At 43.3% G+C, this 24,116-nt stretch overlaps 1 long non-coding RNA gene across 7 annotated transcripts; it reads right to left on the reverse strand.

Moving 5' to 3' along the window:
- Positions 1-14,187: 14,187 nt before the first annotated feature.
- Positions 14,188-23,354, reverse strand: LOC123844751 (uncharacterized). Of its 7 annotated transcripts, none has more exons than XR_010411996.1 (5): positions 23,102-23,354; positions 20,455-21,342; positions 19,049-19,111; positions 16,639-16,924; positions 14,188-15,689 (listed from the first exon to the last, which is right to left on the reverse strand). It is a non-coding gene; the product is annotated as an uncharacterized LOC123844751 (long non-coding RNA). The 7 variants fall into 7 exon arrangements; XR_010411995.1 differs by having other exon boundaries at positions 19,976-21,342; XR_010411998.1 differs by having other exon boundaries at positions 14,188-15,432; positions 15,603-15,689; positions 19,049-21,342.
- Between the last annotated feature and the right edge of the window lie 762 nt (positions 23,355-24,116).

Genomic DNA, 24,116 nt, shown 5'->3' on the forward strand with positions numbered 1-24,116 from the left:
CATGAAGGAATACTATAAATAAATACATGCCCAACAAAACAGATAATTTGGATGGAATGGACAAATTCCTGGAAGGACACAAACTTGACTCAAGAATAACTTAAAACTCTGAATAGACTTATAACAAGTAAAGAGATTGAATCATAATTGTAATATAAAAAACACCCCCAAAGAAAAGCCCAGGCCCAGATGGCTTCACTGGTGAATTCTACCAAGCATTTAAAGAAAAACTAAAATCAAACTCTTCACAGACAAACTCTTCCAAAAAATAAAAGAGGGGCATTTTCTAACTCATTCTCTGAGAACAGTATTATACTGATACCAAAACTAGACAAAACACCACAAAAAAACTACATACCAATATCTCTTATAAATATAGCCACAAAAATTCTCAGCAAAATACTAGCAAACTGAATCTAGAAGGATGTAAATGTTATTATACACTATGACCAAGTGGGATTTATCCCAAGAATGCCAGGTTGGTTTAACACACAAAAACCCATCAATATAATGCACCGTATCAATAGACTAAAGGGCAAAAACCATATAATCACCTCAGTAGGTGCAGAAAAAGCATTTGACAAAATTCAACACCCTATGTGATAAAAAAACACTAAAAAACTAGGTATATAGTCCTCAATCTGATAAAGGGCATCTAAAAATAACCCACAACTAACAACATACTTAATAATGAAAGACTGAATTTTTCCCCTAAGATCAGGAACAAGATAATGATGTCTGCTCTCATCACTTCCACTCAACATTTTACTGGAGAGTCTAGCCAGGACAATTAGGCAAGAAAAAGAAATAAAAGATGTCCAAATTGGAAAGGAAGAAATAAAACTATCTTTATTTGCTTTATACATGATATTATTTATAGAAAATCCTAAATAACACACACGCACACACACACACACAGGCTAATAAGTGAGTTCAACAAGGTTGCAGGATAAAGAACAATATAAAAAAATTTCTACACAGTAGGAATAAACAATCTGAAAATAAAATTAAGAAAACAATTCCATTTACAGTAGCACCAAAAAGAATAAAATAACCAAGAAAAAATCTAATCAAGTAGGTAAAAGAACTGTATACTGAAAACTATAAAACACTGTTGAAAGAAAGAAGACCTAAATAAATGGAAAAACATTCCATGTTCATGGGTTGAAAAATTTAATATTGTTAAGATGGCAATCCTCCCCAAGTTGATCAACAGATTCAATGCAATCCCTAGCAGAATACCAGCTGGCTTTTTTGCAGAAATTGACAAGCTGACTCTAAAATATATGGACATTCAAAGGACCCAGAATAGCCAAAACAATCTTGAAAAAGAAGAACAAATTTGAAGGGCGAACACTCCCCAATTTCACAACTTACTACAAACTAAAGTAATCAAGACAGTGTGGTAGTAGCATAAGGATAGACAGGTCAATGGGATAGAACTGAGAGTCCAGAAGTAAGCCCTCACATTTATAGTCAATTGATTTTTTATAAGCGTGTCAAGGCCATTCAATGGGAAGAATAGTTTTTTCCACAAATATCCACATGCAAAAGAAAGAAATCAAACCCCTACTTTGCACCATATACAAAAACTAACTCAAAATGGATCTGAGACCTAAATGTGAAGACTGAAACTATAAAATATGGGAAGGAAACATAGGTGTAAATCTTCATAACCTTGGATTTAGCAATGGATTTTTAGATGTGACACCAAAAGCACAAACAACCAAAGAGAAAACAGATAGATCGAACTCATTAACATTTAAAATTCTGTGCTGCAGGGGAACTTGGGTGGCTCAGATGGTTAAGCATCTGCCTTCGGCTCAGGTCATGATCTCCAGGTCCTAGGATCGAGCCCCATAACAGGCTCCCAGCTCAGCGGGCAGTCTGCTCCTCCCTCTCCCTCTGCTTCTCCCCTGCTTGTGCTCTCTCTGTCTTTCTCTCTCTCTCTCAAATGACTAAATAAAAATCTTAAAAGTAAATAAAATAAAATTTTGTGCTGCAAATGATGTCATCAAGAAAGTGAAAAGATGGGGTGCCTGGGTGGCTCAGTTGGTTAAGCGTCTGTCTTCCACTCAGGTTGTGATCCTGGAGTCCTGGGATCGAGCCCAGCGTCCTGTTCCCTGCTCAAGGGGGAGTCTGCTTCTCTCTCTCCCGCTATTCCTCCCCCTGCTCTCTCTCTCTCTCAAATAAATAAATATTTTTTTTAAAAAGAAAGTGAAAAGACAACACACAGAAAAGGATAAAATATTTACAATGTATGTATCTGGTAAGAGACTTGTATCTCAAATATATAAAGAACTTTTACAACTCAATAGTAAAAAGACAACCCAATTTTAATAGGCAAAGGATCTGAATTTCTCCAGATCTCCAAAGAAGATATATGAATGACCAATAGGCATGTGAAAAGATGCTCAATATCATTAGTCATGAGAGAAATGCAATTCAGAATCACAGAGATAGTACTTTAGTACTTTACACCCACTCTAATGGCTGCAATTAAAAAGACATTAAGAAGACTTGTTGTAATAATAACAAGTATTGTGAGGATGTGGAAAAATTGGAACTCTCATGCAGTGCTGGTAGAAATGTAAATAGTCTGGAAAACTCAACTCTTTGAAAAATAGTCTGGCAGTTCCTCAAAAGGTTAAACATACAGCCCTGCAATTCTGCTCCATGCAAAAGTTTGCATATAAATGTTCATAGCAACATTATTCATGATGGCCAAACAGTAGAAACAACCTAACTATCCATCAACTGATGAATGGATAAATAGAATGTAGTATATCCCTATAATGGAATATTATTTAGCAATAAAAAGAAATGAAGTACTCATACATGCTACATGGATGAATCTTGCAAAAATTGTGCTCAATAAATGGAACCAGTCACAAAGAATCACATATTGTATGATTTTATTTACTTTTTTTTTTGTATGATTTTATTTAAATGAAATGTCATAAACAGAGGGAAATCTATAGAGGCAGAAAGTATATTAGTGGTTGCCTAGGTTTGGGGGCGGGTGAAGAGATAGAGAGGGAAAAAGAGGAATGACTGCTAATGAATACAGGTTATATATATATATATATATATATATATATATATATATATATATATATATTCTATAAGGGGTTATAAAGAACTTATACAACTCAACACCAAAAAAACAAATAATCCAATTTTAAAAATGAGCAGAAGACATGAATAGACATTTTTCTAAAGAAGACATGCAGATGGCCAACAGAACATGAGAAGATGCTCAACATCACTAATCATCAGGGAAATGCAAAACAAAACCACAATGAGATATCACCTCACACCAGTCAGAATGGCTAGTATCAAAAATACAAGATATAACAAATGTTGGCAAGGATGTGGAGAAAAAGGAATGCTTGTGCACTGTTAGTGAGAATGTAAATTGATGCAGCCACTATAAAAAATAGTATGGGGCACCTGGGTGACTCAGTTAGTTAAGCATCCAAATCTTGGTTTGGCTCAGGTCATGATCTCATGGGTCATGAGATCGAGCACCGTGTCTGGATCCATGCTCATTGGGGAGTCTGCTTGAAGATTCTCTCCCTCTGCCCCTCCCCCAACTCTCTCTCTCTCTCAAATAAATAAATCTTAAAAAAAAAATAAAAAAGTAGTATAAGGGCACCTGGGTGGCTCAGTCTGTTGATTGTCCGACTCTTGGTTTCAGCTCAGGTCATGATCTCAGGGTTGGGAGATTGAGCCCCTCATGGGGCTCCATGCTCAATGGGGAGTCTGTTTGCGATTCTCTCTCTCTCCCCCTCTCCCTCAGCCCCTTTCCCTGCTCATGCTTTCTCCCTCCTTCCCTCCCTCTCTCTCTCTCAAATATAAATTATCTTTAAAAAAATAGTATAAAGGTTCCTCAAAAAGTAAAAATAGAAATACCATATGACCCAACAATTCCACTTCTTGTATTTACCCAAAGAAAATAAAAACACTAATTCAAAAAGATAGATGCACTCCTATGTTCACTGCAGCATCATTTACAATAGCCAAGACATAGAAACAGCCCAAGTGTCCATCAATAGATGAATGTATAAAAAGATGTGGTATAGGGGCACCTGGGTGGTTCAGTCATTAAGCATCTGCCTTCAGCTCAGGTCAGGATCCCAGGGTCCTGGGATTGAGCCCCACATCGGGCTCCCTGATCGGCAGGAAGCCTGCTTCTCCCTCTCCCGCTCCCCCTGCTTGTGTTCCCTCTCTCGCTGTGTCTCTCTCTGTCAAATGAATAAATAAAATCTTAAAAAAAAAAAAAGATGTGGTATATATAATGGAATATTACTCAGCCACACACAAAAAAAGAAATCTTGCCATTTGCAACAACATGGACAGACCTGGAGAGTATTATGCTAAGTGAAGTAAGTCAGACAGAAAAAGACAAATACTGTATGATTTCACTTATATGTGGAATCTAAAACAAATGAACAAACAAAAAACCAGACTCATAAACACAAAGGACAAATTGATGGTTGCCAGAGGGGTGGGTGTTGGGAGATGGGTGAAATAGGTAAAGGAGATTAGGAGGTACAACCTTCCAGTTATAAAATAAATCACAGGGATGTAAAGTACAGCAGAGGGAATATAGCCAATAATATTGTAATAACTTTGGATGGTGACAGATGGTAGCTACACTTACCATGCTGAGCATTTCACAATATATATAAATGTCAAAGCACTGTGTTGTACACTTGAAACTAATATAATATTGTAAGTCAACTATACTTCCAATAAATAAATTAAATTAAATTAACTTTTCCATGAAGAAAACTCCAGGCCTAGATGGTTTCACTGGAAAATTCTAGCAAATATTTAAGGAAGGAAAAAATGCTAGACTTGCATAAACTCTTTTAGAAAATAAAAGAGGAAAAAAATAGTTTCCAGTTCATTTATGAGGCCAGCATAACCCTGGTATGAGATCAATACGCCAGAATTAATGTATTTTCTATATACTAGCAAAGAACAATTTGGAATTAAAAATTCAAATCTCCAATAGTGTCAAAATAAAATATTTAGGAATAAATTTGGCCAAGATACATAAGACCTGAACTTGAAAACTATAAAACATTGCTCAATGAAATTAAGGAAAACTCAAGTCAATGAAAGAAAGACCCGATATTTTTAAGTAGTCGATTCTTCCCAAATTGATCTAAGGATTCAGTGCAATCCCAACAATAAATCTAGAAGAATTTTGGAGAAACTAACAAATTGATTCTAAAATTCATATGGAAATACAAAAGACTTAGAATAGCAAAAACAATCTTGAAAAAGAACAAAATTAAAAGGGTATAACTTCAAAGTCTACTACAAAACTACAGTAAACAAGGCAGAGTGATATAAGGATAATCATATATCAAAGGAACAGAATGGAGTCCCCAGAAACATACATGCATTTAAGTGGTCAATTGATTTTGACAAAGGTGCCAAAGCAATTCAATAGGAAAAGGAAAATCTTTTCAACAAGTGTGTTGAACAATTGGACATCCATAAGGAAAAAATGAACCCCTAACCTAATTCACACCATACACAAAAATTAATTCAAGAAAGATCATAGACCTAAACAAAAAACAACTAAAACCACAAAGCTTACAGAAGACACCATAGTAAAAATATCTTTATAGCCTGGGGGTAGACAAAGCATTCTTAGAATACATAAAACAATAACTTTACAAGAAAAAATATATACATTAGATGTCATCAAAATTAAAAACTTCTGCTCATCAAAGGACACCATGCAGGCTGCAGGGTAAGAGAAAACAATCACAAATTTTATAATTGACAAAGGACTTGGATCCAGAATATATTGAGAACTCCTACAAACCAGTATCGAAAGAGACAAACAGAACATTTAAAAATGATTCAGGGGTGCCTGGCTGGCTCGGTCAGAAGAACATGCGGCTCTTGATCTTGGGGTCATGAGTTTGAGCCCCACATAAGGTGTAGAGATTACTCAAATAAATAAAAAACTTTAAAAAAATGATTCAAAGATTTGAACGACATTGCACAAAGGAAAATAGATTAGTAATGAATAAGCACATGAAAAAGAACTCCATATCATTTGTCATCAAGGAAATGCAAATTAAAACAATTTTGCAATTCTGCTACATAAATGAGCAGAATACCAACACCAAATTTCAGGAGATAGGGCAACTGAAACTCTCCTACATTGCTGGTAGGAATGTAAAATGGTACAAAAACATTGGAAAAGAGTCCAGCAGTTTCATTTAAAATAATCATCTAGGGCGCCTGGGTGGCTCAGTCAGTTAAGTGACTGCCTTCGTCTCAGGTCATGATCCTGGAGTCCCAGGATCGAGTCCCGCATCGGGCTCCCTGCTCAGCAGGGAGTCTGCTTCTCCCTCTGACCCTCCCCCCTCTCATGCTCTATCTCATTCTCTCTCTCAAATAAATAAATAAATAAATAAATCTAAAATAATCATCTATTATCCTATGACCCAGCAATTCCACTTTTTAGGTATTTATCCAAGAGAAATGAAAACATATGTTGATAACACAGTGTATACAAGAATGTTTGTATCAGCTTTATTTGATGCAATAAAAAATGGTAAACAACCCAAATGTTTGTCATCAGGAGAATGGATAAACAAATTGTGCTCTATTCCTACAACAGAATACTACTCAGCCATAAAAAAAAGGAACAAACTTCTGATACAAACACAACCATACAGATGAATCCCAAAAACATTATGGTGAAGGAAAGAAGCCTGATATAAAGGAGTTCACTCTACATCTTTCCAATTCTTCTGTATGTTTGAAATGTTTTATAATAGGGGCACCTGGGTGGCTCAGTTGGTTAAGCGTCTGACTCAACTTTGGCTCAGGTCATGATCTCAGGGTCGTGAGATCGAACCCTGAGTCAAATCTGCACTGGGCATGGAGACTGCTTGAGGTTCTTTCTCTCCCTCTGTCCCCCACCCCCACTCTCTCTCACTAAAAAAAAAAAAAAAGGTTTTATAAAATGTTGGTGACAATGAAATGTTAGGAAGACATAAAGACAAGAGAAAATTAAAAATAAAATAAAAACAAAAGCGGAGGGAATTCCTTGCCAACAGGTCCACACAAGAAATTCCAAAGAAGTTCTTCAGGCTGAATAAAGTTGATAACAGATGTGGAAGATCTCTTTACTGAAACTAATTATAGTCAGACTTTATAAACTGTGGTAACTGGTGGTGAAGGTCAAGCCATCCTAGCAAAAAATCGGAGTGCTGGACCAATTTTTGTTTTTAAATAGACTTTATCTTTTAGAGCAGTTTCAGGTTCAGAGCAAGACTGAGGAGATACAGAGATTTCCCATGTACCCTCTGCCCTCACACATGCATGGCCTCCCCCATTATCAACACCCCCCAACAGAGGGGTACATTTGTTATAATTGATGAATGTACGCTGATGCATCATTATCACCCAGAGTCTGTAGTTTACATTAGGGTTCACTTTTCTTCTTTTCTTTTTTTAAGTGAGCTCTAAGCCCAACGTGGAGCTTGAACTCATGACCCAAGATCAAGAGTCACATGCTCTACCAACTGAGCCAGCCAGGTGCCCCAGCATGATCTCAGGATCATGAGATCAAGCCCCACCTCTGGCTCTGCACCGGGCGTGGAGCCTGTTTAAGATTCTCTCTCTCCCTCTCCCTCTGCACCTCCCCTCCTCTCCCTCTCAAAAACAAACAAACAAACGAAAATGAAAATAACCAGTGCTGGTGAGGATGTGGAGAAACTGGAATCCTGATCCCTGGTTCTAATACGTCACTGGTGGGAATGTAAAATGGTGTAGCTGCTGCTCAAAATGTTGAACACAGAAGTACCATGAGTCAGGATATTAAGCCTATCTTTTTATTTTCTGTTATTTTGATGCTTTGACATCTGGGGCGTTGCTGATCCTGGAGAGACTGCCGCTCCTGTGGTTAGCTCATTCCTAGAGATAACATACAATCCATGTGACCGGTGAGTGGACCTTTCGCGTGCAAACCACCCAATCTGAGGTCCACACTCTTAACCACCTCCTCAATGGGGCTTTCACACTCGGGCCACTCTCCCCATGCCCTAGTCACCCCATGGCCAGGTACTACACAACTATGGGGTAGCCCCCATGATCCAGAGCCTGCTGAAATTATTCACACTAACCAATCCTAACCCTGTTTATGCTGCTGTGCCTGTTCCTTCTGCCAGAAACCAAAGTAAAGTCTCTTGGCCGCATTTCCCCCCTTTGGGTCTGCCCCCTACATGACTCTGGTGTTTCCTCCCGTGGCCGTGTGCTGTGCTTTGTCTCCTGCTCCTAGACATCTGTTAGTGTAAACTTCTTCTTTCACAACACTGATTTCCATATACACGTGTCTGGATTAAAACAAATTCCAGATACCCTTAAAACAATTCCACTTCGGGCGCCTGGATGCCTCAGTTGGTTAAGCAACTGCCTTCGGCTTAGGTCATGATCCTGGAGTCCCTGGATCTAGTCCTGCGTCGGGCTCCCTGCTTGGCAGGGGGTCTGCTTCTCCCTCTGACCCTCCCCCCTCTCGTGTGCTCTCTCTCATTCTCTCTCTCTCAAATAAATAAATAAAATCTTTTAAAAAAATTAAAAACAAAACAAAAAAACAATTCCACTTCTAGGTATATACCCCAAAGAATGGAAAGTAGACCCTCACACTAATATTTGTCCATCAATGCTCCTAACAGCATTATTCAAAATAGCCCAAAGGTGGAAACAATCCCAAATGTCCATCAGGGGAGGAAGAAGTAAATTGTGGTATATATATGAAATGGAATATTATTTAGCCAGAAAAAGGAATAAAATACTGACACATGCTATAACCTGGATGAACCTGAAAATATTATGCTAAAAAAAAAGGCACGTGTTATATTATTCCATTTATATGAAGTGTCTTGGGGCGCCTGGCTGGCTCAGTCGGAAGAGCGTGCAGCTCTTGATCTCGAGGGGTCGTGAGTTCAAGCCTCACATGGGGTGGAGAGATTACTTAAATTTTTTAAAAAAGTTTATATGAAGTGTCTCAAATAGGTAAATCCATAGGACAGACAACAGATTAGTGACTGCCAGGGGCTCAGGGGAGGGAGTGACTGCTTAACGGATTTATGGTTTCTTTGAGGGGTGATGAAACATTGGAACGAGATAGAGGTGGTGGTTGCACATCGTTGTGAATGTACTTAAATACCAATGAGTGGTATGTTTCAAAGTGGTTAATTTTACATTATGTGACTTTTATCTCAATTTAAAAAAAAAAGAAAAAAGATTATGCTATAGAATAAATGAGTAGGCATAAAGGAAACAAGATTGGGGTGCCTGGGTGGCTCAGTCAGTTAAGCATCTGATTCTTAATTGCAGCTCAGGTCATGATCTCGGAGTCCTGGGATCGAGCCCCACATTGGGCTCTGTGATCAGTGGGGAGTCTGCTTGAAATTCTCTCCCTCCCTCTTTCTAAAATAAATAAATAAATCTTCAAAAAACAAAAAGGAAACAAGATTGGCCAGGCATTGATAATTATTGCAGCTGGTGGTGGGTACTTGGGTTTCACTATATTATTCTCTTGACTTGTATATATCTGTTTAAAATATTCCATAAAAGAAAGGTGTGTGTGTGTGTTTAAGAGGAGGGTTCCAGCAAAGTAAAGACACTGTCAAAGATTCAGGAGAAGATTTAAAAACAAAAACAAACAAAAAAACAGTTTCATGAAAGAATGGAAAATTCAGTATTTGTAAATTAATGAATTGTGATGTATAAAGTGAACATGCAGCTAAATTAATAAATAAAATACTAGAACTATTATATTACAAGCATATATCACAAACAGGCATTTGCATCCCTAAAAGTTTATACACTTAAGTTGGCAAAAAACCCTTTATTTTGGACTTCTTCAGAAGAAGCAGCTTTGTCTTTGTGGTCTTCTCATATTCTAGCATTTGAGGTATATTTCCGTAATGAACAGAGGATCCCGTTGTTAGAAAGCCACCCTCGTTCCTGGAGCAGGGCCATGTCCCCACACCTCAGCAGAGCCTGGTGACATTCAGCACCTCCCGAGTCTAACCAATGTATGACCGGAGTCCTGGCTCACCCACCACCTCACTTCACCAACTCGGTTTCCATGTTGAGTAATTCTGATCTTCTGTCCACAAAAATGGTAAATCCAGACCTTTCTAAATAAGATCACATTTTCATTAAGCCCCCAGATGAGATTTACCTAGAGCCTGATTTGCCCATACAGAGACCCAGGTCCCCTCTTTATATCCATTTGTTATTTCATCATGTAACCTCAAGATACTACTTCCCATGGGCTCAAGGAGAGTTTCAAGTTTTTTCCCCTCCAGCCTTCTGACCACACCTGCCTTTTGTGATATGACCATGTCCTCATGCCCTCATGCCCTGGGCACACACCTTCTCTGACAGTAGGTACCCCTAAGTCTCTGAATCCCAGAGAAGCCATCAGTTTCCCTTTGACACCCTACATCCCATAATTACCCACAGCACAGCGGAGATCAGGCTTTAACATCTGGTAAGAGTATGCTGAACATTAAGAGTTAATGATCCATAGTCATGTTGGCAAACCTGTTTCTGTGAAGGACCAAATAATAAATATTTTGGGTGTCGTGGGCCACACAAAGTTTCTGTCACGTCGTTTTCTTTGTTTGCTCAGACCTTTAAACATATAAAAACCACTCTTAACTCTAGGCTGGACAGAGTGGGCTGGGGCTGGGGCTGGCTTGCAGGCTATCTTGGGCTGACCCTCATATGACTGTCCCATCTGAATCTTGGAAGGGACTGCAGTCAGGGTCCACCCACAGGATCCCCAACACCACTGTTCTTGCCCAATTCCCAGGCTCAGCCCTTGCAGCAGTTTTAGAGAAACTGCTCGTGTTAGTCAAGTGTTCTCAGAGACACAAACCCAATAAGGTATAAAGATAGAGATGTACAAACAGAGATAGAGATTTATTTTAAGGGATTGGCTCACAGCACTGTGGTTGCCAATGTGCCAGCAGGCTGGAAATTCAGGCTGATGTCACAGGGTTGAGTCCAAACTCCACAGGGCAGTAGGCTGGAAACTCAGGGAGGCGAGTTCCGGGTCTGCATTCCGGTCTTGAGGACTCTTTCTTCATCAGAAACTCTCCGTCTTTGCACATAGGGCCTTCAACTGATTGGATGGAGTTTCTCCACATTATAAAGAGTAATCTGCTTTTTACTCAAGGTCTACTGAATTAAACATTCACAGCAACATTGACACTGCTGTTCAGCCAAACAACTGGCACCTGAGCCCTGGCCAAGTGGACGCAAAACGGACCATCCCGTGGCCCGTGCCTCAGAATCCGGGTTCAGGAGACGTTGGGCCAGGAAAGAGAGAAAGCTCTCACTTTCCCTCTACTCCCATGCCTGTCTCCGGACGCTCCACATATTGTCCAAGGACTAGCCTCTTTGCTGGACAGCTGACAGAATTTCCACTCCTTTCTCGGGAAACACAACTCCCAAACCCAGCAGTAAAGGGCACTTCCTCAGGAGTGAGTTGGCATGACAGGAATTTAATTCTGGCTTTAGCTCTGCTGCTAACCCACCCTAGGGCCTGATTTTTCATCAGCTCTAGGCCTCCTGTAGGCCTCTGGACCCAAAACACAGAAGAACGCTGTAGAACAAAGTAGATGCTAAACAGATACTTGTTAGGTCACCTTAGCTTGAGGAAGCTTTATCTGATCAGAAAACAGCTTTATTTCCCCAGGCCAGCCCTCCCTGCCCCTCTTGCTGCCCCACCCCCGAGCTCTATGTCACAGTGCCCATGTTTTAACCCAAAGAGCAGGATCTAGGTGCTTGCAACTTGGACCTAGAGCTGAAAGTTAGTCTCTCTGTCAAGTAATGAGCACTTACCGCAGATGAGTGTCTACCACATGCCAGACACTGTAAGAGTTTTATCTAACCCTCAACGAGCCCACCGGCAAGAAAGATGCCACAGTCCCCATTCATAGTAGTGTCCCAGGGGCCAGCACAGGGACAGGAAGTACCCCCTCTCAGGGGGTTGAGAGGGAGGTAATTTACATTTCAGACAGTTTACATTTCCAAACAGAACAGTAACTCTTTTTTTTTTTAATTTTTTTTAAAGATTTTATTTATTTATTTGACGGAGACACAGCGAAAGAAGGAACACAAGCAGAGGGAGCGGGAGAGGGAGAAACAGGCTTCCCACAGAGCAGGGAGCCCGATGCGGGGCTCGATCCCAGGACCCTGGGATCATGACCTGAGCTGAAGGCAGACGCTTAACGACTGAGCCACCCAGGCGCCCCAACAGTAACTCTTATTCCAGGGAGAGGGGCCACCACCAATTTCCCCAGGGACCATGGGTAGGTAGTGACTCATCCTGTGTGTAGTCACTTAATGACTTCCCAGTAGAAGAGAATAGGCATCCCACCGCTGAAGCAAGCCTACTCCCCTGAGCTCCAGGAGACTGCATGTAGCTTCACAAAACTAGTTTTTCCAGACTCAACTTACTCCAAACCAGCAAACGGACATTCACTCTTGACAATCCTTCAAATTGTTCAGAAGCGCTAGTCTTTGCATCTTTTTCAGGCCTTCAGCCATTCCTCCTGTCACCTCTTCTCAAGCCCCCATCCCACCCACCATGTCAGCTCCCCCCCCCAACCCACCCAATTCAGCGGTACTCAGCTGTGGCTACTCACTGGAACCACGAAGGGAGCTTTGGTGAATATCGAAAGCTTGAGGAGAAACGGGATATTTGCATGGTCCCCAAGTATCTCCTCCAAAATTTTATTAAGAATAAAGGGGGGAGGGGCGCCTGGGTGGCTCTGTTGGTTAAGCGACTGCCTTCGGCTCAGGTCATGATCCTGGAGTCCCTGGATCGAGTCCCGCATCGGGCTCCCTGCTCAGCAGGGAGTCTGCTTCTCCCTCTGACCCTCCCCCCTCTCATGGGCTCTCTCTCTCTCATTCTCTCTGTCTCAAATAAATAAATAAAATCTTTAAAAAAATAATAATAAAATAAAAAATAAATTAAATTAAAAAAAAAAGAATAAAGGGGGGAAATAGTGATTCTTCAGAGGAGAATCCCAGAAGACACCACTCTAACCAAAAGAGCAAGGTTTGAGTATCCCTCGTAATAAGATTTTATCAGGAAAAGAAAAACAGTAGCCCTTCCTCCTGTGAGTCTCCTATACTTTCACACAGAACACTATTTTTTTTTTAAGAATTATCCATTTATTTTAGAGAGAGATTGAGAGAGTGCACACATGCATGGGGGGAGGGGCTGAGGGAGGGAGAAAGAATCCTCAAGCAGATTCCCCACTGAGCACAGAACCCAATGCAGAGCTCAATCCCAGGACCCTGAGATCATGACCTGAGCCAAAATCAAGAGTCAACCCCCCAATCGACTGAGATACCCAGGTGCGCCCCCCCACACACTTTTTAAATAATCTCTAGGCCCAACCTGGGGCTTGAATTCATGACCCTAGGATCAAGAGCCACATGCTCTACCAACTGAGCCAGCCAGGAGCCCCAGAACTCTTCACTTTTGATACCTCTAGTCACCAAATGTGTAGAGGTTTATCCCCACCGAGCTGGGTGTCCTACAACTTAACTCAGCACTACCTGGAGCTGATGTCCGACTTGCCCCCACTTCAGATGCCAGTCACCAAGTAGTAGGTCCCCAGGTTACCCACAACTTCTGTCCAACCTGGCTACAAATTGGAGGTTCCCAAGACCGACTCCTGCTTTGGATTCAATTAGTTTGCTAGGATATGATAAAGCCAGATGAAGACCTGGGAGGGTGGTGAGCCCAGGAGCTTCTCTCCCCATGGATTGGGGTGCGTCACCCTCTGGTATGTGGATGGGTTCACCCATCTGGAGGCTCCATGACGTAGACATGATCAATTATTAACTCCATTTTCAGTCCCTCTTCCTATTCTGGAGAATGAATGGAAGGTGGGGCTGAAAATTCCAATCTAATCATGGCTTGGTCTCTTTCTGGTGACTGGCTCCCATCGAGGAGCCCACCTACAGTCACCTCACTAGAACAAGACACTCCTCTCGCCCAAGAAATTACAAAGACTTTAGGAATTCTGTGCCAGGCACCGGGGACAGAGACCAATACATATTTTCTATTATTACACAAAGATATGTTGACATCACAAATCTTTTGATGTGACGCACTGAAAAAACACAAATCCACTAGTTACTATGGTATCCTTGGCAAAAATGTGTAACCTCAATCTAATCATGAGAGAACACCAGAAAAGCCCAAACCAGCAGACATTTCGTCCTTTGGGTACTCTTCAAAAATGTTAGAGTCATGGAAGGCAAGAAAGAACTGTGGAATTGTTACAGATTGGAGAATGCTAAGGAGGCATGACAATTAAATGCCAAGTGGGGTCCCGGGTAGGATCCTGGAACAGAAGAAAAGGCAATAGTGGAAGGACAGGTGAAACTGGAATAAGGTCCATCATCCAGTGCCTAGCATTGTGCCAGCATTGATTTCTTAGTTTTGCTCATTAGGCTGTGGTTATATCAGACGTTAACATAAGGGGAAGCTGGATGAAGGGTATATGGGAATTTTCTGTATTTTCTGCAATTCTCCTGTAAGCCAAAAAATATTTTTTTTAAGTTTAAAAACTACTGATGTGTAGGTCCCCCTCCCCAAGATTCTCCTTGGCCTGGGCATCAAGGGTCTTGAAAGTTCCCAGGTGATTATAATGTCCAGCCAGGGTTAAGAACCGTTGTTCAAGTTTGTCTCTGTCTCCCACAGTGTAACTTCCAGAACCAGACACTATAGTTCACATGTGGTCTGATAGGAATACAACAGGACTCTCACCTCCTTTTGTCTGGACACCAGATCTTTATTAATGCAGCCTGGAGTCCATGCGCTTCCTTTAAAAACACAGATTATTAACGCAACAAGAGCTTTTTCCTTTCTAAAACCCCAAGTCTTTCCTCATATGATATTCTGCTGTGCCATGCTTCTCCTTTCCTGGCATTGGGCATGGTTTTATACCCTGAGGTCCAGATATTTCATCTCCTTAGATTTGGTCCTTTGTTCCAACCTGTCAGGATGCTCAATGCTTCCTGCCACATTGTCTCCACACTTACCCCGGATTTGGGCACACACACTTGAAAACCAGGCCTTCTTCATCTTTATTTAAGACACCAGTGAGAGCATTTGGACAGGAGGACAGAGCCCTACAGCCCATCCCCAGATGTCCTGGTTAGCATCCGTCCGGTTGTCTCTGTTGAGGACTGGGCTTGTGGTCCCAAGGGGCAAAGATGGCTGGTCAGGGAGGTTATCCAAAGTGTCCAGGACTAGGATGAGCCAGAGGGAAAGTAGGAGCCAGGTTCTTAGAGAACACCGAAGGCCAGGCCAGGGAAGCTGCAGATTGTAATCAAGTGCACAGGGCAGGGCTGGCGACGAATGAAGAAGACAAGAGGCTGGGAGACACACGGACCCCGAAATAAAGAGGAGAGCAAGAGCAGTGATGGGAATAGACTGAGGGCCACCCTGAACTGCCTCTAGTTCCCCAAATGTGTCAGATGCCATGGCTTAGCCCAAGCCTTCCCTCTGCCCCAATTACCTTTTCTCCTGAGGCAACCTTATGAGTTCCTTTCCTTCCTCGGACACACTGCTTCTGCGACACGTTCCCCATCTTTCACAGGTAGACCTGCAGAGAATGGGAAGGAAGGGGAAAGCTGTTCCTCTCTCTCAGGACAAGAGCATCAGTCCAAATATGGAGAAGCCTGGAGTGGTTCAGGAGGTGGAGGATGCGGTCAGACACCGGGCAAGTTGTAGCCCCAGAAGAGCACCCATCACGTGACTGCACTACTCAGGCCTCTGATCGTGAGCCCCTGGGGGGCCAGGACCTTGTTATGTCGACCTTCAGAGCCAGTGCCAAGGCCAGCATTGACAGTTGGCCCTTCTTGGGTGGACTTTTGAGTGATCCACTGACCAGCCTGAAAAGAACACCACTCGGCCAGGTGAGCGACTCTGCAGGGCGGGGAATCTGAATCCAGATGTATCTCAGCAGTTAAAACAGTGGTGTGGAATAGCTAAGGTGACTTTTAACAAGGAGGTTTGGAAAGATCCAGATCTAATAGTTGAAAACTATTCAGTAAACATGTTTTTTAAAAAGATTTTATTTATTTATTTGAAAGAGAAAGCAGGAGCAGGGAGAGCTGCAGAGGGAGAGGGAGAAGCAGACTCCCTGCTGAGCAGGGAGCCCGACTCGGGGCTCGGTCCCAGGACCCTGAGATCATGACCTGGGCCGAAGGCAGACGCTTAACTGGCCGAGCCATCGAGGTGCCCCAGTAAACATATTTTTAACAGCACCATTGAGTTATAATTCACATGCCATATAATTCATCGCTTGAAAGAGTACAATTCAATGGCTTTTAGTATACTCGCAAAACTTTGGAATTACAACCATAATCAATATTAGAACATTTTTATCACCCCAAAAAGAAACCTCATACCTGTTAGCAGTCATTCCCCATTCCTCCCTGCCCTCAACCTCTGATAACCACTAAGCTATTGTCTGTCTCTGCAGATCTGCTTATTCGGGACATTTCTTATAAATGGAATCATACAACAGGTGTCTGGCTTCTTTCACTTACCATCATTTTTTCAAGGTTCATCCATGTCATAGCACATATCAGTAGGTTGTTCCTTTTTATGGCTGAATAAGATTCTGTGTTCTAGTAATATTCTGTATGAATATACCACATCAGTTCATCCATTCATCCATTGATGGCTTGTGTCTACCTTTTGGTTATGACAAATAATGCTGCAATGAACACGTGGTACACGTTTTTGTGTGGACATATGTTTTCACTTCTCTTGGGTTGATAAACACAATTTTAAACTGCGGCATAATACTGTGTGCAGCTATATCTTCTCGGGCTGTAAACACACAAACATTGGAGATAATTTTTGGATTCTTTTTGCCATTACAAATAATGGCGTGGTGAATAATTCAGGATGCGAAGCCTTGCTTATAGCTGGGGTTATTTTCTGGTGTGAAATGGATGTGGATGTGCTCAGAGCAGAGTGCTCAGGATGGAGATTGAATTTTGAATCCAGGCAATGCAATAACTTATGTGTATGTGGCATTATTACATTTATAAAACACTTATCTCTTTCTCTCTTTTAAAGATACATGAAGGGGCACCTGGGTGGCTCAGTCGGTTAAGCGTCCGACTCTTGGTTTCGGCTCAGGTCATGATCTCAGGGTCGTGAGATCGAGCCCTGCATCGGGCTCCTCGCTCAGCATGGAGTCTGCTTAAGATTCTCTCTCTCCCTCTCCCTGTGCCCCTCCCCCTCCTCATGCTCTCTCTCTCTCAAATAAATAAGTAAAATCTTAAAAATATATAAAGATACATGAAAACCATGGGGATATCTAACTTGAAGAAGAGGAGACTTAGGGGGTCATAACTGTCACCTGTAAATACCTGAATGGCCACCCTTTGAAAGGGAAGAGGCCAATTAATATGGTTCCAAAGAACAGGTTCTGCCTTCTGTTGGTCAAGCCTGTTGTGATTGGACATTTTTCTCCCAGCCCTTCCATATAGAGGGGGCAGCCTTTGCATATCTTGGTGCTTCTGCTTGTGACTCAGAGTGAGACTCAGGACTTTGGGTGAAATAAAGATGGGTTCTAACGGTGAAGAATTCTTAAATCTTTAGCAAGAAATTGATCTAAACTTGGGCTGTCAGCTGAGTTCAGGTTTACCACAGAGCTGACCTCCAGCAAGAAGGGAACATTTCAGTCTGGGGAGCTGTCAAGGGATGGAGTAGGGGCATGTGTCTGTGTTTGTATGTGTGTGTTGAGAAATTCAGCTGCAGCTGGAAAGTGGAGCAGAGGAAGTTGGATGAAAATGTGCAGAAGAAGTTGCGGTTGGGGACCAGTCAGAACAGAAGGCTTGTTTCTCTGGAAGGCGTGGAACACATTGACCCAGATGGCAGTTGGCAACATCTCAGAAAATGTCAAGATAGACATGTGCTCATTGTCATGAAGACCTGTCAATCCCTGAGAAATATGAGCCTCTTGTCAGCACCGGCCCCGTAAGAATGGAAGAATATTTGCCCTAAAGTTGCTAACGTTGCTGATGTAATGGTAAAGAAGATGCCTTTTAATTTAATTACCATATATTTTCATAAGCACCTCTAAAATCCCCCTGGGCATACCTTGTAAAAGTTCCCTACCTGGGATTGGGAGAAAGTCCTTGACTTTCAGACCCTCCCCTCCCCGATATTTACCAACACAGAATAGTAGAACAGGAAAAGTTAACCATAATAAACATTCCCAAGTAGAGGAAAGATGGAAAGCTGCCTACGTGGGACTCGGGGAAGTGATTGGGTTCTGTCCCTGGAAGTGACTCCATGTGGCTCGTGGGTCAACTGTTTGGGAGGCTCGATCTACACCATCAAACCCAGTGGCCATATCTGAAATAGACCTTGGGCCATATGTTCCCCATGAAAGCTGAGCTGCTTTCTCAGCTTGCTTCCTGCCTGTAAAATGTTGGGAGATCCAAAGATTATTTCAAGTATTGAAACAGTCCCTGTTTCTTTGAGTTTAGATTAATGGTTCTTTTGGAGCTACAGCTTCCTAAAAAATGTAGTTGGCTTTATGACTTTTTTTTTTTTCAAGTGCACCCAATAGACATTACCTCATGCACCCAAAATTCCATTTTCCCATTGCTTTACCCAAAGCGAAAACCTTATTAGCTAAATTATCTTCCTATCAAGTTATCTCAGAAGATCATTTTAACAAAGGTTTTGCCATTGTACTATATGGACTGCCACTTTCCCCACCTTGAATGACAGTGCCCTCATGGTCCACCACCCGGACCATGCCAATGCCAAATGCCAATGCCACTATTTTTAAACTTTTGTACTTACTTCCAGGTACCAATTTTTGTATAGGTCAATATTCACTATGATGTTACAACAACCACCCCCAAATCTCAGGAGCCTACCAAAAAATAAATAAATAAATAAAAGGGAAGGTTGATTTCTTGCTCACTTTACCTGTTATTCTAGCATCAACTCCAGTGATGCTCACATGTCCTGAGTTGGCAGAGCAGCTCCTGTCTGGGACAAACAAGGCAAAGAAGGACGAAGAACAATGGTGGAAGAGCATTAGCTCTTAAAACTTCTGGGAAGTGGCACTTGTCACTTCTACTCACACAGTCTGTTAGCCATATTAAGTAAATGATCAAGTCTGGCTTCGTTGGAGGTGGAGGGAATAATCTTCTCATAGGGAAGAACTGAATATTTGGAACAATAACACAATCTACCAAGGGGCCAATAAACAGAACCCGCTTCCCCATCTGAGTTCTGAACGAGGACACGGGACAAACTGAGCCAACACATAGACAATCAAAACGACCCCACAGCTTGGTATAAGCGCCACCATGGGATTGTTGATATAGAAGCCTAGAATTTAAAACCTTACTGCCCAGTTGCTCCTTTGCTGGTTGAGGCAGGCCTGTAGGGGGGAACCCTGCTCATGGAATTGCAGAGAACATACTCCAAGGGAAGGAACCGGCTTCTCAAGCAAAGGGGAAGGGACCGGGGTGGGAGGAGACACCTGGTTTCTCCTTCCAAACTTTCCAGGCAAATAAGTTATCCCAACTTCCCTGAAACAGAGTAAGTGAACAGACTGAGGAAGGTCAGGCGTTTGTAATGCTAAAAAGCTCCTGCCACATGAAAAGAAACATGAGTAGTGGGGAGAAAACCCTCATGAAGTAGGTATCTTTCAGGCAAGGTGAAGACCAATAACTTGCTCAAGTCCCATGTGGGCAGCTGAGTGCCACCCAAATGCAGGGACGGGAGAGGTAGATTTCACTTAAGAGAGACCACGGTGTGCTTCATGAAGAGGAATTTGTGATCTGGGTGGAAAGGTGATGATCTGAGGAATTTTTTCTGTGTGCCTTTGTGGATTCAAATTTGTACCTGCTGATTTCATAGAATCTTCTTTTTGTGTTTAAGAACCACGGTATAGTTGTGGACGCCTGCCCCTATTCCACTCCCTAGGGAAGCCACTCAGGAAACCACAGAATGAAGAATGGGTTGACAGCGACTTATCAGGCCTATTTTACAGGCTCAGAGGGGCTGAAATGGTGCCTGAAATCCAGACCCTACAGGGCATGACTGGGATGTCTTGGTCTTCTGATTTCCATGCAGAGTTCCCCTGCGTCCCACTGCCTGTCTCCCCCGAGGAGGGGGCTAGAATGTCTCAATGCACCTGTCCCGCTCCCCAGTCCTCCCGAGGAAGGAGATGGCAACCCAGGCCCAGCGATTGCAGGACCTCGGGCCAATGCCAGGCCAATCCATGCAGGCCCCTCGAGGAGGGGTCTTTTGCCTTCCAAGCAGCAAAACGACAGACAGAAGAGGCCTGATCTCACGAACGTACGTGCAATTCCAGGATTTACCTTCAGCAGCACAGCGCGGCCGGGGGTGGGGGTGGGGGCAGGTCCACGGCACAAACCCCTCCCCCAAGTCGCCCCAGATCTGCGAGGAAGCGGGAGCCAACCTGACTACACAGGAGAGCCGATCCTTTAGGACGACGCCGAAGGTGAGGGCGGAGTCTGTTTCAAGGACAACCCGGTGTAGTGCAGCGGATTCATTTTTTCAGAATGCCTCCGTGCGCTGCGTTTTCCTCGCTCTAGTTGCCAAAAGAATGCACACTGGGCCATCGTTCTGCTTCCTTTTCTCCCCTTATTTTGCTTTTTCCTCCAAGGTCTGAATCTCTCTCTGCGAGATCAGGTTGATGCCTCCAGCCTGTCTTGATGCCTTAGCCATCCCCGCGTGATGGGCGGTCTCTTGGGTTTCTCCTTGAGATCCATCCTTCCCAAGCGAGGAGTTTGTACTTCACTTCCGGCCGGTGGGCAGCGGCAGGTGGATTTTGAGCCTAACCTGTGTTTTGGGGAGATTGATCTGGCACCAGTGGGCTAGGGGGGGTTTAACTGATCATTTGTTTTGCCAGGTGTCTAACATACATTGCTCCTCATGTTTTCAGGGCAGCTTTATTGTGCCCATTTTACAGCTGAGGACATTAACGCTGAAAGGATTAAGCCTCGTCCCCAGATGGTGAGAAGCAAAACCAGGACTCAGCTCCACATCGATTTGGCTCCAATGCCTGTGTCCTTCCTGTTCCCTTCCAGGGAAAAGCCAAAGGCAGGCCAGGTGGTTACTTGGGAAGCCTCTAACCGTAACAGAGGCCAAATTTAGGGCAACACAGTGGAATTGCTGGGGCAGGGGTGCTGGGAAGAGGCAGATCTAAGTCATAGGGAATGCAGCGTCTGGGTGGGCTGGCGATCCTGTGGAGGGACACACAGAGTTAAGAACTAATTACAGTAAATTATTTTTGTCGAATACTTTATAAAACCTCCACAAATATGAACTCGTTTGTTCCTCATCACAGATTTGGAAAGTCAGTCTTAATATCCCCTTGAATTAAAGTGTTCTGATTCAAAAGCTGATGCATCCCTCCCCCACCCGCCCGGCTCCCCACCAACCTGTCACACACTCTAGGGAATAAACTCCACCTGGAACGTGTGTGCCATCGATTTGCTCCAGGGCTTTGGTGAGAAGGATACACCTGCGAATCTCAGTGACCCAGTGAAAGGTTATTTCTTGCAGGTGTATACACACTAGTGTAGAAACTCTGGGGAGGAGGTACAGGAAATTGAGTCAGAATGGACGGAAGAGAGGTGGTGGATGGTTTGTCATGTCAGACTGAGGGTTTGTTTCTCTGGAAGCCACGGGGCACACTGACCTAGCTTAGCAGTTGGCAATAGCTCAGGAAGTGTCTTTCTGGGTCACTGTGTGCTCTCTAGAACTGAAAGCTTGCCAGTCATTGAGAAATGGGAACCTCTTGTCAGCACTGCACTATAGGAATGAAAGAGCAATTGCCCTAAAGGTGCTAATGCTTGCTGCCAGACAATAATTTTGGTTTACTATGACCCAGCAATTGCACTACTGGGTATTTACCCCAAAGACACAGATGTAGTGAAAAGAAGGGCCATGTGCACCCCAATGTTCATAGCAGCAATGTCCGCAATAGCCAAACTGTGGAAAGAGCTGAGATGCCCTTCAACAGATGAATGGATAAAGAAGATGTGGTCCATATATACAATGGAATATTACTCAGCCATCAGAAAGGATGAATACCCAACTTTTCCATCAAAATGGATGGGACTTAGGAGATTATGCTAAGTGAAATAAGTCAAGCAGAGAAAGTCAATTATCATATGGTTTCACTTATTTGTGAAACATAAGGAATAGCATGGAGGACATTAGGAGCAGGAAGGGAAAAATGAAGGGGGGGAATCGGAGGGGGAGATGAACCATGAGAGACTATGGACTCTGAGAGACAAACAGGGTTTTAGAGGGGAGGGGGAGGGGGGATGGGTTAGCCTGGTGACGGGTATTAAGGAGGGCACACACTGCATGGAGCACTGGGTGTTATACGAAAACAATGGATCGTGGATCACCACATCAAAAACCAATGATGTGGGGCGGAGCAAGATGGCAGAGGAGTAGGAGACCGGGATTTCATCTCCTCCCGGGAATTCAGCTGGATAGGGATCAAACCATTCTGAACACCTACAAACTCAACAGGAGATCGAAGAAAAGAAGAGCAACAACTCTCTGAACAGAAAAGCGACCACTTTCTGGAAGGTAGGACGTGCGGAGAAGTGAATCCGAGGCGATATTCGGGAGGATAGACGGCGGGGGAGGGGCCTCCGTCGGCCGCTTCTGGCAAGTGACAGAGCCGCGGAGCACAAAGTCGGAACTTTTAAAAGTCTGCTCCGCCGAGGGACGTCACTCTGGTGGCTAAGTGGGGGGTGGAACCCTCCGGGACAGTGTGGTCTCAGGACCCTCGGGGTCACAGAAAGACCGGGGGTGCCTGAGTGGGGCAGAGCTCCCAGGTATCGGAGCAGGGAAGCCGGCTGCAGAGGCGGAGCCCAGGCGCGGGCTCTCAGCTCGGGGTGGCCCTAAACCGTGATCCGTGGCACAGTCGGGCCCCTGCTCCTCCAGCAGGGACCCAACAAGCGGCAGATCGGGGAGACTCACCTTCCTCCCCCGGGGGGAGCCACGCGGGAGCTCACCGCAGGGATCTGCTGGGTTTGGAGACTCCACCCGGGGTCGGGTGCCAGAGATAGAAACCCTCGGTCCAGGCCGGGTGAGCACGGAGTGCGGCCGTAGACCAGGGAGGCGGGAGTGACTGACGGCTTTTCTCTGGGGGAGCACTGAGGAGCGGGGCCCCGAGTTCTCAGCTCCTCTGGGGCGGAGATTGGGAGGCCGCCATTTCACTCTCCGCCTCCAAAGCTGTACGGAAAGCTCGCAGGGAACAAAAGCCCCGGAGAGCAAACCCGAGCAGATCACTTAGCCAGGAGGGGGCAAGGGCGGGGCAATTCCGCCTCCGGCAGAGACATTTGGAAACCACGGCAACAGGCCCCTCCCCAGAAGATCAGCGAGAACAGCCGGCCAAGACCAAGTTTACCGATCAACGGGAATGGCAGAGCTCCAGCGCTAGGGGAATACTGAACATAGAATTCATGGCTTTTTTACCATGATTCTTTAGTCTTTCAAAGTTAATTTTTTTTAACTTTTTTTTTTTGAATTTTTCTTTTTCCCTTTTTCAACCAACATCTTATCAATCCCTTTTTTAAAAAACATTTTTATTTTTCATTTTTAGAGTCATATTCTATCCCTTCATAGTAGTTACCCTTATTTTTGGTATATATATATAAGTTGTTCTCTCTTTAAAATTTTGAGATAGTTTCTTCTAACAGATCAAAATATACCCTAAATCTCTAGTGTATGGTTTTGTTCTACTCTCCTGCCTGATCACATTCTCTCCCTTTTTTTTCTTTTTTTTTTATCCTCTTTTCTTTTTTCAAACAACTTCTTATCAATTCCTTTTATAAAATTTTTTATAATTTTCATCTTTACAATCATATTTCATCCCTTCATCATATCAACCCTTATTTTTGTACATATATAAGTTTTCCTTTCTTTAAAATCTTGGGAGGCACTATCTTCTAACAGACCAAAATGCACCCAGAATCTAGTGTGTGGCACTGAT

Source organism: Mirounga angustirostris, unplaced genomic scaffold, assembly GCF_029215605.1.
Source record: "Mirounga angustirostris isolate CCGP_5_RB_7025 unplaced genomic scaffold, mMirAng1.0.hap1 SCAF_5, whole genome shotgun sequence".
Taxonomy (NCBI): domain Eukaryota; kingdom Metazoa; phylum Chordata; class Mammalia; order Carnivora; family Phocidae; genus Mirounga; species Mirounga angustirostris.